The 14,723-nt window shown below is 33.9% G+C and overlaps 1 non-coding gene across 1 annotated transcript; it reads right to left on the reverse strand.

Moving 5' to 3' along the window:
• Nucleotides 1–13,473: 13,473 nt before the first annotated feature.
• LOC116897420 lies at nt 13,474–13,576 on the reverse strand. Its single transcript, XR_004387462.1, has one exon. It is a non-coding gene; the product is annotated as a U6 spliceosomal RNA (small nuclear RNA).
• Nucleotides 13,577–14,723: the final 1,147 nt, after the last annotated feature.

The raw sequence follows: 14,723 nt of genomic DNA on the forward strand, positions 1-14,723 counted from the left end.
TCTCCCATATTAACACAGGATGAAATGCATTTGATACTGTTGATTTCTTTTTGATTTTGATAAATGTTTTCTTCTGTATACTGTAACCGTGTTCCTACAAAAAGTTCATGAATATCATTGCTCCTTGACATACTATTATTTTTATCAAAGGGGAATATTTCTTTTCTTCATAGAAAGCATTTGCCTTGAACTCCATATTTTTTCAGGTAACGACATTCTTCAATTTCCTTCTTTTGATTAATACATGCCAGTTATATATTATTCTACCCTTTTGATTCAGTTTGATGGATGTATTTAAACTTGAAGTGTGGTTTTTACATGGCAGTGACTTTTGTTTCTGCATTTTAAAGGCATTCTTAAGCTATCTACATTTTAAGAATAGTATGTGACTCAATATTTTTACTTAATGAACGCCTTCATGCTATTCATGCAATTTTACTTGTGTTCTATTTTTAATATTCTTTAAATCTATTTTCTGAAAAAGAGGTTTAGTCTGATGTACCTAGATTTTTAACTTTGCTATATTTTCTTATTATTCCTATTACTTATAAACTATATATCTTTTATTTTCTCTTCTGTTACTCATAACCCTTAAGATCTAGTAATATACTTAATTCTATACACTATTTCATAAAGTTCAAGTATACTAAAACATCTGTTAATTCAGATAAATTTCAAAAATTATGTATGTATATTTCCCACACTCTAGAATGTAGGACATTACTTGTCTTTCTCAGCTGTGGGTTATGCATAATGGAAATTCAGAATGGTGTATAAGAGGAGTTTTAGAGTTTTAAAGTAAGAGAATGAGGGGCAAATTGCAGAAGATGGTAAAAGATTTTCAAAACATACATCTGATAAAGAACTTTTAGCTTCTAATTCTAAACTGACTAAAAACCGGAGAAAAACCTACTAGAAATATTTGTCACACCCTGAATTCCAGATCTCTTCATCAGTTCTTCTTACCAATAGAAATGAAATGTTTATTACAGTGTTAAGTGTAATTTCAACAATATTAGTGGGAATATTTACATCAGAATTCATGAAAAAGAGTAAATTATAGATTTTTTTTAAAGTACTTGCTTAGTTTGGGGAGAATGTAATGTTAACTACACTGAATAAGTTAAAAGGGTATCCCCTCTGCTTCTGTTTTCAGAAACACACACACACACACACACACACACACACACAGAGGGATTATGTCTTCCTTAAATTTTGAAATTATTCAGTGAGTTCATCTTGATTAGCCCTTCATATTTATTCAATTTCATTTTAACATGTGGGAATGCTTGAATTACCTATTTATTTTGGTATATTTGAAGGAAGTAGCCTGTTTAAGTAATCAAATTAGTTTGTATGTAATAAATATTATGTATATCATAAATAATTTTATAATACTTTTTTTGTTCACTATTGCACACTGTGCTTCAGCCCCCATGCACTCTAGACAACTTTTTGCACTAATCTAGATATCTAGCCTTTCCTAATGTCTCAATGTCATTGAGACCAGTACTAGGACTGTTCTTTCAATTCTAGAATTGCTTGCTTCTGTACACCTTGCTTTTAGTCTTAGACAATTAACTGGAAATATTTACTTCTTACCTTGCCCCCCAAACAAACAAAGAAAGAAACAAAGCACAAACAAAAATATTTTCCATGTCTTGATTTCTTTCTTTTATTGTTGTACTTAATTTATTGTTTTATAAGCAAATCCTTCTTAAGGATTAAAATTTCTTTAGGTACTTCTCAGCCATTTGTTATTCCTCAGCTGTGAATTCTTAGTTTATCTTTGTACCCCATTTTTTAAATAGGGTTATATGGCTCTCTAGAGTGTGACTTCTTGAGTTCTTTGTATATATCAGATATTAGCCCTCTATCTGATGTAGGGTTGGTCTTTTCCCAAGCTGTTGGTTGTCGTTTTGTCCTAACAACTGTGTCCTTTGCCTTACAGAAGCTTTGCAGTTTTATGAGATACCATTTGTCGATTCTTGATCTTAGAGCATAAGCTCTAAGATTGGTGTTTGTTTTGTTCAGCAAATTTTTCCAGTGCCCATGTGATCGAGATGCTTCCCCACTTTTTCTTCTCTTAGTTTGAGTGTATCTGGTTTGATGTGGAGGTCCTTGATCCACTTGGACTTAAGCTTTGTACAGGGTGATAAGCATGGATCAATCTGCATTCTTCTACATGTTGACCTCCAGTTGAACCAGCACCATTTGCTGAAAATGCTATCTTTTTTCCATTGGATGGTTTTAGCCCCTTTGTCAAAGATCAAGTGACCACAGGCGTGTGGGTTCATTTCTGGGTCTTCAATTCTATTTCATTGACCTACCTGCCTGTCTCTGTACCAATACCATACAGTTTTTTTTTTATCACTATTGTTTTGTAATACTGCATGAGGTCAGGGATGGTGAATCCCCTAAAAGTTCTTTTATTGTTGAGGATAGTTTTTGCTATCCTTGGTTTTTCTTATTCCAAATGAATTTGCAAATTGCTTTTTCAGATGTCCAGGACACTCGGAAAGGGAATAAGATTTGAAATTTAAATAAAAAATCCAATGAAATGAATTACTTCACTGGGAAAATAAAAGAATTAAATTTTCCATTACCTTAGCATTAACGGGTTTTCTGTAGCTTCCAAATTGAAAGCTTACATTACTCATCTTAAGTATTTCTTCATTTCAGCAATAAACACCTATACAACAAATGTCTCTCCAAGTACTCTTTTACTGGATCTCACAAATTTTGATATGCATTTTCTTTATATGATTTTCACACAAATCAGACTGATCTTAAACTTTTTATGTAAACACAGCTGGCCACATCATCTGATCTTCCTGCCACCCTCTCTCATATGCTCTCAGTAATAAGTGCTGTTTTAGTTAAACAAAAATCATTTTTAAATTTTCCACAAAAATTGTCTGCATATGATAAGAAAAATATATTTAATTTTAAATTAAAATATTATCAAATATTGTTCTATTTTCCTTTGTAGCTTAATTCTACTGATATCTGATATTACACTCTGGCTTTAATTTTTCTAAAGTTGACAAAATATGTTTGTACTATTAACTAAGTAAATATTATCCACATTAGAAAATGTCCCCCTCATACTTCAGAAGTTGATACTGTTTAATAGGTTAACTTATTTATATTAATGAGAAAAAATGATTTTACTGTTAATTTCTTTGTTAATCTACATGTTATTTCTATCAGTTACTGATGGAAGAAAATGGTGAGTTTCAAAGGATCTTAGCAGATTTGTTTACTTTTCTACAGCATTTTATCATTTCCAGTCTTACATGCAATGTTGCTGGTTTTGTGGCCATGCATCTTCCAGGTAATTACAGTTTCTTCAACAACTTGCTTCTTATCTTATATTTTAAGGTGATAAATTTCCTGGGTTTGAAGGTTACTGCATCTAATGTAGTAATGTTACTTCTGGATTATTTTAGTCAAGGTGAAATAGTAAATTTTTCACTTTTTGCTTTCAATCTGACTCTGTAAATGGGGTTTATATACACAGCTAAATTTTTCATCCATCTGACAAATTGTTTGACCCTAACTATTTCTTGATTTTTAACTATATTTATAGTATTTCCTCTAATCTGGCAAGGATGGAGTTTAATAATTTATTTACAATTGTTCTCTTATAGAAGAATTTATTTTTATATCCTCTTCTTCCTCTTTGTTGTTGTCAATTTGTTGTTTCTTTCTGTTTTTGTTTTTGTTGTTGTTTGGTTTTGTTTCTTGTTTTGTTTTTATCAAGACAAATTTTACTGTACAGCCCTGGCTCTCCTGTCACTCACTCTGTAGATCACACTGGCCCCAAACTTAGAGGTCAACTTCTCTCTGCCTCCTAAGTGTTGGAATGAAGGGCAACTGCTACAACTGCCTGGCTTTGCCTTTATTCTAAAGCAAATATTTAATGTCATTACACTTTATCTTCCTTCTCTCTTAGCATGGCAATTATACTTCTGAAAACTTCAGTGATAACCTTCAACTATATTGTGCATATTTGATCAAATCTAATTTAACCTTTAAATAACAATTATTTAATATTGTAGCATGTCTTTATTTGTTTTTCATTAACTTTTCCTCTTATATTTTAGCTTGGGAAATTGGTACTGGCCTGGTTTCTGATTCTTCCTTTGGCAGCCTTCTGATTTGCATATTTCCATGCATTCTCTGTGTTTTCTTACATTTGAGAGACATTCTTCGATGTTTTTCTTTTTCTTTTACAAATTTTCTCTATGTTTATGCAAACTACCTTACAATGCATGTTTTTATCATTGTATATCACCCTAAAGGTTGTGGACTCTGTGAAAATGCAGCCTAATATTGAAGCAGACTACAGCCTCGTGCAATAGCTGAGGTTATTCATACCATCAGACAATTCTTACTCTTCTAAGAAAATTGTTACCTAGACAAAATTTTCTAGACAAATATGAGGTACCAAATCAGGTTCAGATAAACCATTTAAACAGTCCCATAACCCTAAAGAAATAGAATCAGTCATTAAAAGTCTCCCTACCAAAAAAAAACCCATGACCACATAAAGAAATCTAATAGACATTCAAAGAAAACCTAATACCAATACACTTCAAACTATTCCATAAGAGAACACTATCCAATTCCTTCTTTGAAGCCACAGTTATGCTGATACCAAATAACCACAAAGACCCAACAAAGAAAAAGAACTTCAGATGAATTATCTTTATAAATATCAATAAAAATACTCAATTAAATGGTCAGAAACCAAATCCAAGAACGCATCGAAACAATCATCTATCATGATCAAGGAGGCTTCATTCCAGAAACACAAGGATGGTATAACATTGGAAATGCATCAACATAACACACCACATAAACAAATTTTTAAAAAATGATCATTTCATTAGATGCTGAAGTATTTGACAAAATTCAACACCATCTCAAGTTAAAAGTCTTGGAAAGATGAGGAATTCAAGGCCCATATCTAAGCACAGTAAAAACAATATATAGCAAACCAGTAACCAACACCCGAATGGAGAGAAACTTGAAGCAACCCCACTAAAATCAGGGACTAGACAAGGCTGCTCACTCTCTCTGTACCTACCTAATATAGTACTTGAAATCTTAGCCAGACAAATTAGACAACAAAATGAGGTCAAAGGGATAAAATTGGAAAGGAAGAAGTCAAAATACCACTATTTGCAGATGATATGACAGTATACTTGAGCAACCCCCCAAGATTCCCCCAGATAACTCCTAAACCTGATAAACAACTTCAGTAAAGTGGTTGGATATTTAATTAACTTTAATTAGATCAGTATCCTTCCTCTACTCAAAGGATAAATAGGCTGAGAAAGGAATTAGAGAAATGGCACCCTTCACAATAGTCCCAAATAATATAAAATACCTCAATGTGACTCTAACTAAACAAGTGAATCATGGGTAGGACAAGAACTTCAAGTCTCTGATGAAAGAAATTGAAGAAGATCACAGAAAATGAACGACCTCCCATGTTCATGGATTGTCAGGGTTAATGTAGTAAAAATGCCCATTTTCCAAAAGCAATCTACAGATTCAATGCACACTCCATCAAAATTCCTACTCAATTCTTCATAGAGTTAGAAAGAGCAATTTGCAAATTTATTTGGAGGAAAAAAAACCCAGGTTAACGATAACTATTCTCAACAATAAAAGAACTTCTGGGGGAATCACCATCCCTGAACTCAAGCAGTATTACAAAACAATAGTGATGAAAACTGTATGGTATTAGTACAGAGACAGGCAGGTAGATCAATGGAATAGAATTGAAGATCCAGAAATAAACCCACTCACCTATGGTCACTTGATATTTAATAAAGGATCTAAAACCAACCAGTGGAAAAGAGACAGCATTAACAAAAAAAATAGTGCTGATTCAACTGGAGGTCAGCATATAGAAGAATGCAAATTGATCCATTTTTATCATCTTGTACAAAGCTCAAGTCCAAGTGGATCAAGGACCTCCACATAAAACCAGACACACTGAAAATAATACAAGAGGAAGTGGGGAAGAGCCTTGAAAACATAGACATGGGGAAAATTTTTCCTTAACCGAACACTTATGACTTATGCTCTAAGATCAAGAATCGACAAATGAGACTTTTCATAAAATTGCAAAGCTTCTGTAAGGCAAAGGACACTGTCAATAGAACAAAATGGCAACCAACAGATTGGGAAAAGATCTTTACCAATCCTACATCAGATAAAGTGCTAATGTCCAATATATGTACAGAATCCGTGAAGTTAGACTCCATAGAGTCAGATCACCCTATTTAAAAAATGGGATACAGAGCTAAAGAAAGAATTCTCAACTGAGGAATATCAAATGACCATGATGCACCTAAAGAAATGTTCAACAACTTTAGTCATCAGGGAAATACAAGTCAAACAACCCTAGGATTCTACTTTACACCAGTCAGAATTGCTACGACCAAAACTCAGGTGACCACAGATGCTGGCAAGGATGTGGAGAAAGAGGAATACACCATTGTTGGTGGGATTGCAAGCTGATACAACTGCTCTGGAAATCAGTTGGTGGTTCTTTAGAAAATTAGACATAGTACTACCTGGAGACCCAGCTATACCACTCCTGGGCATGCACCCGAAAGATGCTCCAACCTATACCAAGGAAACATGCTCTACTATGTTCCAGAAGCTTTAGTTATAATATCCATAAGTTGGAAAGAACCAAGAAGTCCTTCAACATAGGAAGGAATAGAGAAAATGTGGTACTTTTACACAATGGAATACTACTCAACTATTAAAAACAATGACTTCATGAAATTCTTAGGCAAATGGATGGAACTAGAAAATATCATCCGGAGTGAGGTAACCCAATCACAAAACATCACACATGGTATATACTCACTGATAAGTGGATATTAGCCCAAATAGAAATGTTACCTGAACAAAGTTTTCATGAGTTCAAGATGTCTACAATTATAAGAATAAGCTTCGTATGAAAAAGAAAACTTGCTTTTCCCTAGAAGTACATAAATAAATAACAATACCCAGTTGCATTGATGATCTAAAGTAAACTTATTCCTATCTGCTATATCTTGGAAGGGCACAAAAGCATAATTCAAGAAAATAATCTGTGTTTTTTGAAGAAATTCAAATCATAAGGTCTTGGTTTCTTGGAGTTTCGTCATAACTACTCAGAATTTTCCTCACAGGACTCCATTTTTGGATATTGTTTTGAAAATATATGACACCCTTAATTATTTAGGGTCCTTTACAGATAAAGAGATGTTTTCAATTCCTGGGTCAATCGTTCTTTATCTTTTACTATCTTTCTCTTTCGTTTTTGTCTGATTTGTTTTTATGTTTTCTCCCTTAAATTAACTGAAGTTTGCTTCTGTGTTTTGTCAATAGCTATGCACAATGCATTCGTGGTTAGGAAATGAGAAAAATAGGTCTTTCACTGGAGACTTTATGTTCACTAACTTTAAATCTAGGGTCTAGTAGGGCTGTGCCAACTTTGTACATGGTGACACGACTTTGTCATCTCTAAGTGTGATGGATTACATTCATATCTCTCTTGGGTTGCCCAGAGCATCCATGCCTTCTCTTCCCTCTTTTCTACTTCCAGTCCACATCTACCCTACAAATATCTTTCCCATATTCATGAGGTAATTGTGTCCCACTGAGTTCCAATAGGTTCATCTACATGAATTTGAGTTTGAAAGTGTATTTTGGGAACTAGTGGGTTCATCTGTGGAGGCAAAAGTGATTATTATACAATGCCCTCTCCCCAGATTCCTTTGCTCTCAATAGTTTAGCAGTAATCAGTAAGGCCAAATCAGCCCTTCCCTATCCATAGCTTATTGATAACCTTCCCAACCTTCTATAGGTTCAGTACCAGGAAGCACAACTGACTTAAGTTTACACTTGCCATGGTTGTGTATGCTTAAAGATATCACTTCATAGCCCTTTCCTCTATATTTAGATCATTCATTTTCTTCCTACTCTTCTGTTGTAGGTCTTTGAGTCTTACAGATATAGTGCAAATGTAATATTTAAGGCTATGTATTCTCAGCATTTTGTGCAGCCATGGGCCTCTGAATTCATTTCTATTTTTCGTCCTTTTTGATGCTAAGTTCACAGAATTGTTCTTTCTCAGAGAACATATGCGCTTTGAAGGTCTTTACACTGTAATCTTCCACTATCAAACTGCACTCCCATTGATATGATGTTAATTTATAGCAAAGAGGAAACATCTAATCTTGTTCTCAAAAAATAATCATTCTTTTATGGAGTTGTGCTCCCAGCTATGAATTCCATTTAGTTTCCTTTCCTTTTGTTTTTGAACCCCCTTCCCATCATTTAATGATGCAGGCAGACCAGAAAAAGCTGGTAAATTAGAAGAATAAAAAATGAGCTTAACATTGGTGAGATAAATACTCTGTAAAAATCTCCCGAGGAATATGCTGTTGCAGACAAGGGTATGGTTCTGTTTGCTGATGGTTTTTCTCCCTTTCCTTTGAGATCATGAGGACCAATTTTTATTAACTTTCATCAGGAGGATCGGGTGGCTTCACAAAGGGAAACCTTGGATTTCTCTTAAAAGTGAGGTTCTCAGATATTTTCTCTCCATCTTATCCATCTTGACATTTCAGAAAAAGGTAAGAATCTGTGGCCCCAGTGGATTCTGCATCCTGTGAGAACACTTCAGCTCATGTCCTCAGTATGCTGACCCCTCCATATTCCAGGTTAGACGTTTGCCTAATACACTTGGAGACAGAAATAGGGAAGATCCAACTGAATTTCAATTTCTCTGTCTTTTCCAGTTACTATAACAATAGGAGTGAAAACGTGCCTGATCTTTATGTGTTGGGACTAAAACCAGCATTTCCAGCATTGTTTCAGTTTGATTTGCTTTTCATTTTTAAAAAGGAAATCCAATCAACCTAATCATTAACATAGTCTATATTCTTTTCCTTTTATTAAGACAGTTGGGGGCTAAGAGTCACACAGTCACACTGAATCAAGCAACATGATTTGACCTTATTTGGCTTGTTTTTGAGATGACAAATTTGTTTTGCTAATATATTGACCAATGTTGTCCAGAGAAACAAATATAATCATGTGGATGCATAGGGAAACAATGGAATATTCATATATATTCATATATATATATATATATATATATATATACAGAGAGAGATGATAGATAGATAGATAGATAGATAGATAGATAGATAGATAGATAGATAGATAGATAGATGGAGAGGTAAGGTATAGAAACATTTGATTAAAAAATTGGCTCAGTAAATTATGGAAGATGATACCTAAGATTTTCAAACTGAAGAAGCAAGTGATGTGATAATATAGGTTCATTTTGATGTAAAAGCCTGAGAAGAAATAAAACTGAGTTTATAAATTCTGGCGTGAATGTGAGTCTAAAGGCTGAATAGTTTTGTTCACTCTGAAAAGTCTTAAAGCAGAGAGAACTGACTCATGCTTCAACTTTTGTTCTATTTTGTTGATTTTTTTCAACACTCTAAATGAGGTCATCAACAATAGAGCATGCACTCTATGTTATATTCTCTATACATTAACGTGACTCCCATCCAAAATATCCTCATAGAATCATGCATATTAAAAATATAACATCTGTTTGAACCATGTTTAACACATATAATTAACAGTTATAGCCAGGTTAAGTCACATTTTTACTGTTTGTATCTTAAAGCATTTTTATGCCATTTCTCTTATATCTAAGAGGTGTAGCATTTCTTCATTTTTTGATATTTAACCCTAACATGGATTTATGCTTTAATGATCATTAATTTCATTTTATTTGTGTGATTGTAATAAAATAGCCACATTCATTTTATATTCAATATTTAATAGAAAAGTGTAATAAGAATAAAAATGTGTACTATAAAAAGAAGCATGAACTGTAATTTTTGAAAGTATTAAGAGAAACCTTAAACACAGCCTAAAAGGAAAGCTCTAAATTACATTATTATTCTCATTCCCTGTTTCCTTTCTCTTCTGAGGGGGATGCAAGTTTATTCACATAAGTGCTTGTCCTTACAGCTATGTGGTACCACTGTGTAATCAATCAAACACTAAATGCATTATTAATTGGAATTCTTCACATCTAATATGCTTTTTCTAATGTCATAGTAAGGTGTGAGCATTACATTACAAGAAATGGGTACATTTGTGTCCTATTCAACCACAGTACACTCCAAGCATCTCAGCTCCAGTTCACACCTTAGCTTTGATTTTACAGTTTTCAAGACACACTTAACTGAGTAAAACTATGTACTAACATGGAGAAAAATGTCTGGATATGAAAGAAAGTGATTTTGATCTTTACCATAATTTTATATTCTGTTAAGTCCACACGTATAGAATTCATCAGATTCAAACAGGTCATTTACTAAAATAAGACTGTTCCTGTTGATTTGCCATCATAAGAAATTTTGGAGATAACAAGCATATATTTTCTTGTTTTCATATGTTAGGTTACAGAAAAGGATAGTCATGCCCTCCCTTCCAAGAGAGAAAAAGAATGCAGCTCGAGGTGTGACTTCAGCAATTTTGAAAAGTAGTTCACCTCAAAATGACTTATTAGCTCATTAACACTTGAAGGTGGAATGGTTTTTAGATTAACAAGCTTCAGTGAGCACAGAGTGAGCAAAGGCACAAATACATCTGTCCTGACATTATATTTCCCTTCTCACTGCCAAGCTGACACGGATTTGTTTGAGCATATTTAGAGAACACATACAAGTGGATGACCTAAGAGTCACCCACATACTCACCACCTAAGATTACTGACCTTCACATTTGTGTAAATACGCTTGCTTCTTAACAAGTATATAAAATATATGCAGTTTAAAACTTAACGATACAACTAAAAAGCACAGATGTGAATGTATTTCATTACTGAGCTCATTCACAAGTCTCCTTGTTCATACTTGTAGCAGAAAAGAAAGTAAAGTTTTCCATTTTAAGGGGACTGATGTAATCCCCATCTGATTTATTCAACTATGCTTCAGTTCACTTAGTATTTAAATGCCCTTCTATTCTTGTTCTGTCCCTCTGTCCTCTGTCCCTCTGTCCCTCTGTCCATTCTCTCTCTCTCTCTCTCTCTCTTCTCTCCTCTCTCTCTCTCTCCCCTCCCTCCCTCCTCCCTCCCCCCTCCCCCCTCTCTGTATCCACATATGTGCATGCTTGTGCATGTAGGGCCTATGTGCAGATGTGCATGTATGTATGTACATTGTGTGCATGTTATGAGGTCATATTGGAGAGACTTTCAGTTTGTACCCAGGTTGGCTAGGAGCAAGAATAAAGTTCTCAGCAGTGTCTGGTTAGCCTGGTCATAGCTCTTCCTGATGTGTCCACTTCTGTGTTTCTATAATCATAGAAAGAAGTTTTCACTCTTCAATTACCTGATGTTCTGTTGCTAAGTTGTCCCCTATTCAGAGCCTTGTCTGCATGACGACTCTGCTCAATGCTACAGTGATTTCACTGACACACAAGACAGCCAGGCATCTCTGATACCTCCCTTCTTCCTCAAAGGTGTGCATACAGTTGACCCTCTCTGTCTATGGTGTATGTATCATTGGATTCAACTAATCACATAGGAAAAATAGTAACTCTAAATAAAAAAAAATCTGCTTCTCATGTCTAGTTCTTTTTTAAATAAAAACTTAGCAATATTTAGTAAAATAACCAATATGCAGTTTTGATAGGAAATATAAGCAATAATTGTGGCTTTATAGAATGAAATAGGTAGTGTTCCTTCTGTTTCTATATTGTGGGGTAGTTTGAAGAGTATTGATATCAGGTCTTCTGTTTTGGTCTGATACAGTTCTGCATGAAACCCATCTGGTCCTGGGCTTTATTTATTTATTTATTTTGGTTGGGTGACTTTTATGGACTGCTTCTATTTCTTAGGAGTTATGGGATTGTTTAGATGCTTTATTTGTTCCTGATTTAGCTTTGGTACCTGGTATCTGTCTAGAAAATTGTTCATTTTATCCAGATTTTCCAGTTCTGTTGCATAATGGCTTTTGTAGTAAGAACTGATAATTTTTTGAATTTTCTCTTTCTGTTGTTATGTGTCCCTTTTCATTTCTGGTTTTGTTAATTTGGTTACTGTCCTGGTGCTCTCTAGTTAATCTAGCTAATGGTTTATCTACCTTGTTAATCTTCTCAAAGAATCCAATCTTGGTTTTGTTGATTCTTTGTATAGTTCTTTTTGTTTGTACTTGGTTGATTTCAGCCCTGAGTTTGATTATTCCCTGCATTCTACTCCTCTTTGGTGCATTTGTTTCTTTTTGTTCTAGAGTTTTTAGGTGTGCTGTCAAGCTGCTGATGTATGCTCTCTCCAAGGTTTTTTTTTCTTTTTTCTTTTTCTTTTCTTTCTTTCTTTCTTTTTTCTTTCTTTCTTTCTTTCTTTCTTTCTTTTTTTTGGCACTCAGAGCTAAGAGTTTTCCCTTTACCACTGTTTTCATTGTGTCCCATAAGTGTGGGTATGTTGTGCCTTCATATTCATTAAATTCTAAAAACTCTTTATTTTTTTTCTTTATTTCTTCCTTGAATAAGTTTTCATTGAGTAGAGCACTGTTTAGCTTCCATGTGTGTGTGGGCTTTCTATTATTTGTGTTGTTATTGAAGATCAGCCTTAGTCCATGGTGATCTAATAGACTGCATGGGATTATTATTTCAATCTTCTTTTATCTATTGAGGCTTGTTTTGTGACTGATTATATGGTCAATTTTGGAGAAGGTACCATGAGGTGATGAGGTTTATATATTCTTTTGTTTGAGGATGAAATGTTCTATAGATATGTGTTAAATTCATTTCTTTCATAACATCTGTTAGTTTCTTTTTGTCTCTGTTTATTTTCTGTTTCCATGATCTGTCCCTTGATGAGAGTGGGGTGTTGAAATGTGTGCTTTGAGATTTAGTAAAGTTTCTTTTATGAGTGTGGGTGCATCTGCATTTGGAGCATAGATTTTCAGAATTAAGAGTTCATTGTGGTAGATTTTTCCTGTGATGAGTATGAAATGTCCTTCCTTATCTTTTGTGATAACTTTTGGTTGAAAGTTGATTTTATTCAATATTAGAAGGACTACTCCAGCTTGTTTCTTGGGACCATTTGCTTGCAAAACTGTTTTCCAGACTTTCACTCTGAGGTAGTATCTGTTTTTGTCACTGAGGTGTGTTTCCTGTATGCAGCAAAATGCTGGGTCCTGTTTACATATCCATTAGTTAGTCTATGTCTTTTTATTGGGGAATTGAGTCCACTGATGTTAAGAGATATTAAGGAATAGTGATTGATGCTTCCTGTTATTTTCATTGTTAGAGGTGGAATTATGTTGGTGTGGTTATCTTCTTTGGGGTTTGTTGAAAGAAGATTACTTTCTTGCTTCTTCTAGGGTATAGTTTCCCACTGTGTGATGAAGTTTTCCATCTACTAAAGATATGGAATGCTTCACGGATTGGTGTGTCATCTTTGCGCAGGACCCATGTTAATCTTCTCTGTATTATTCCAATTTTAGTATATGTGCTGCTGTAGCAAGCCTTAATGTCTAGTTCTTATGTAGCAAGAGTGTTTCTATTCAGTATTATCATTAAGGAGGAGAAATTTAACAATCTGTCACATAATGTTACTTATGTGTATGTTTTCAGGACTGAACATTTAGTACTGGATAAACTATTGTTATGCTCTTCTCTAGGGAGGCACGTCTCTGCTATTTCGATCTTTCCTTAGTTGCCTATAGTTCTCAGTTTAGGAATGAGGCCTCATAGGCTTTTCTTTATCCAAGGTCAGTTTGGTACATCCATTGGTATCACCTTTGTAAAGCTCATGCATGATTGTCAAGCCATTCTGGTAAGACTCTGCCACATTATATGACCAAACTGGATATATATATATATATATATATATATATATATATATATATATATATATGCTATAACAGTTATTGAAAATAGAGTTCATGAATTTGAAGGAGAGTGGGAAGGTGTATATGGAAAGATTTAGATGTAGGAAATAGAAGACAAAAATATTACAATTATAGTATAATCTCAAAAAGTTTTAAGTGTCATAAAGAACCGAAAAAATAAACTTTTGTTTTTCACGTGAACCCACCCTTCTCTTCCTGGAAGAGTAAACATCTACCTTCTATTGTGGTCTTGTCTTATTAGTAGAAGGATCAAATAGTTCCTAAGAATGCAAAATAAATGTTAATTACAATCCAAAAAATTCTGTCACATAAAATTACAGTCTAATGTTATTCTCCTCTTTATATCTATAGTAAACTATTTTTCATGTATCCACCATGCCCCATAATACATAACATTCATGCCATAAATGTGATAATTTATTAAACTTAGAACATGTAAAACTATTCTATATCCTTAATATAAACAGCATATGAACGTAAAAATTTTAAATCAAAATACTATGCATTTTTTTTAATCTAAAGTTTCATTTATAGAGATTAACTTTCTGGAATAAAAGAATACTTTATATATTTCCCTTCAAATGTGAGATGGGAGTAGAAACTAGATCTTTGGTTGTGCCTTACTTAAAATCACTCAGTAAAACTGTTTTTAATTATAGTCGGGGTTTGACTGTGTAAAAATAAGATTTTGGGAAAGCAGCCCTGAAACTGATGTAATCCTGGAGATGGAGCCTTGCAAATGTCCTGATGAGCAGGAAT

The sequence above is a fragment of the Rattus rattus genome, chromosome 3 (genome assembly GCF_011064425.1).
Source record: "Rattus rattus isolate New Zealand chromosome 3, Rrattus_CSIRO_v1, whole genome shotgun sequence".
Classification (NCBI taxonomy): Eukaryota; Metazoa; Chordata; class Mammalia; order Rodentia; family Muridae; genus Rattus; species Rattus rattus.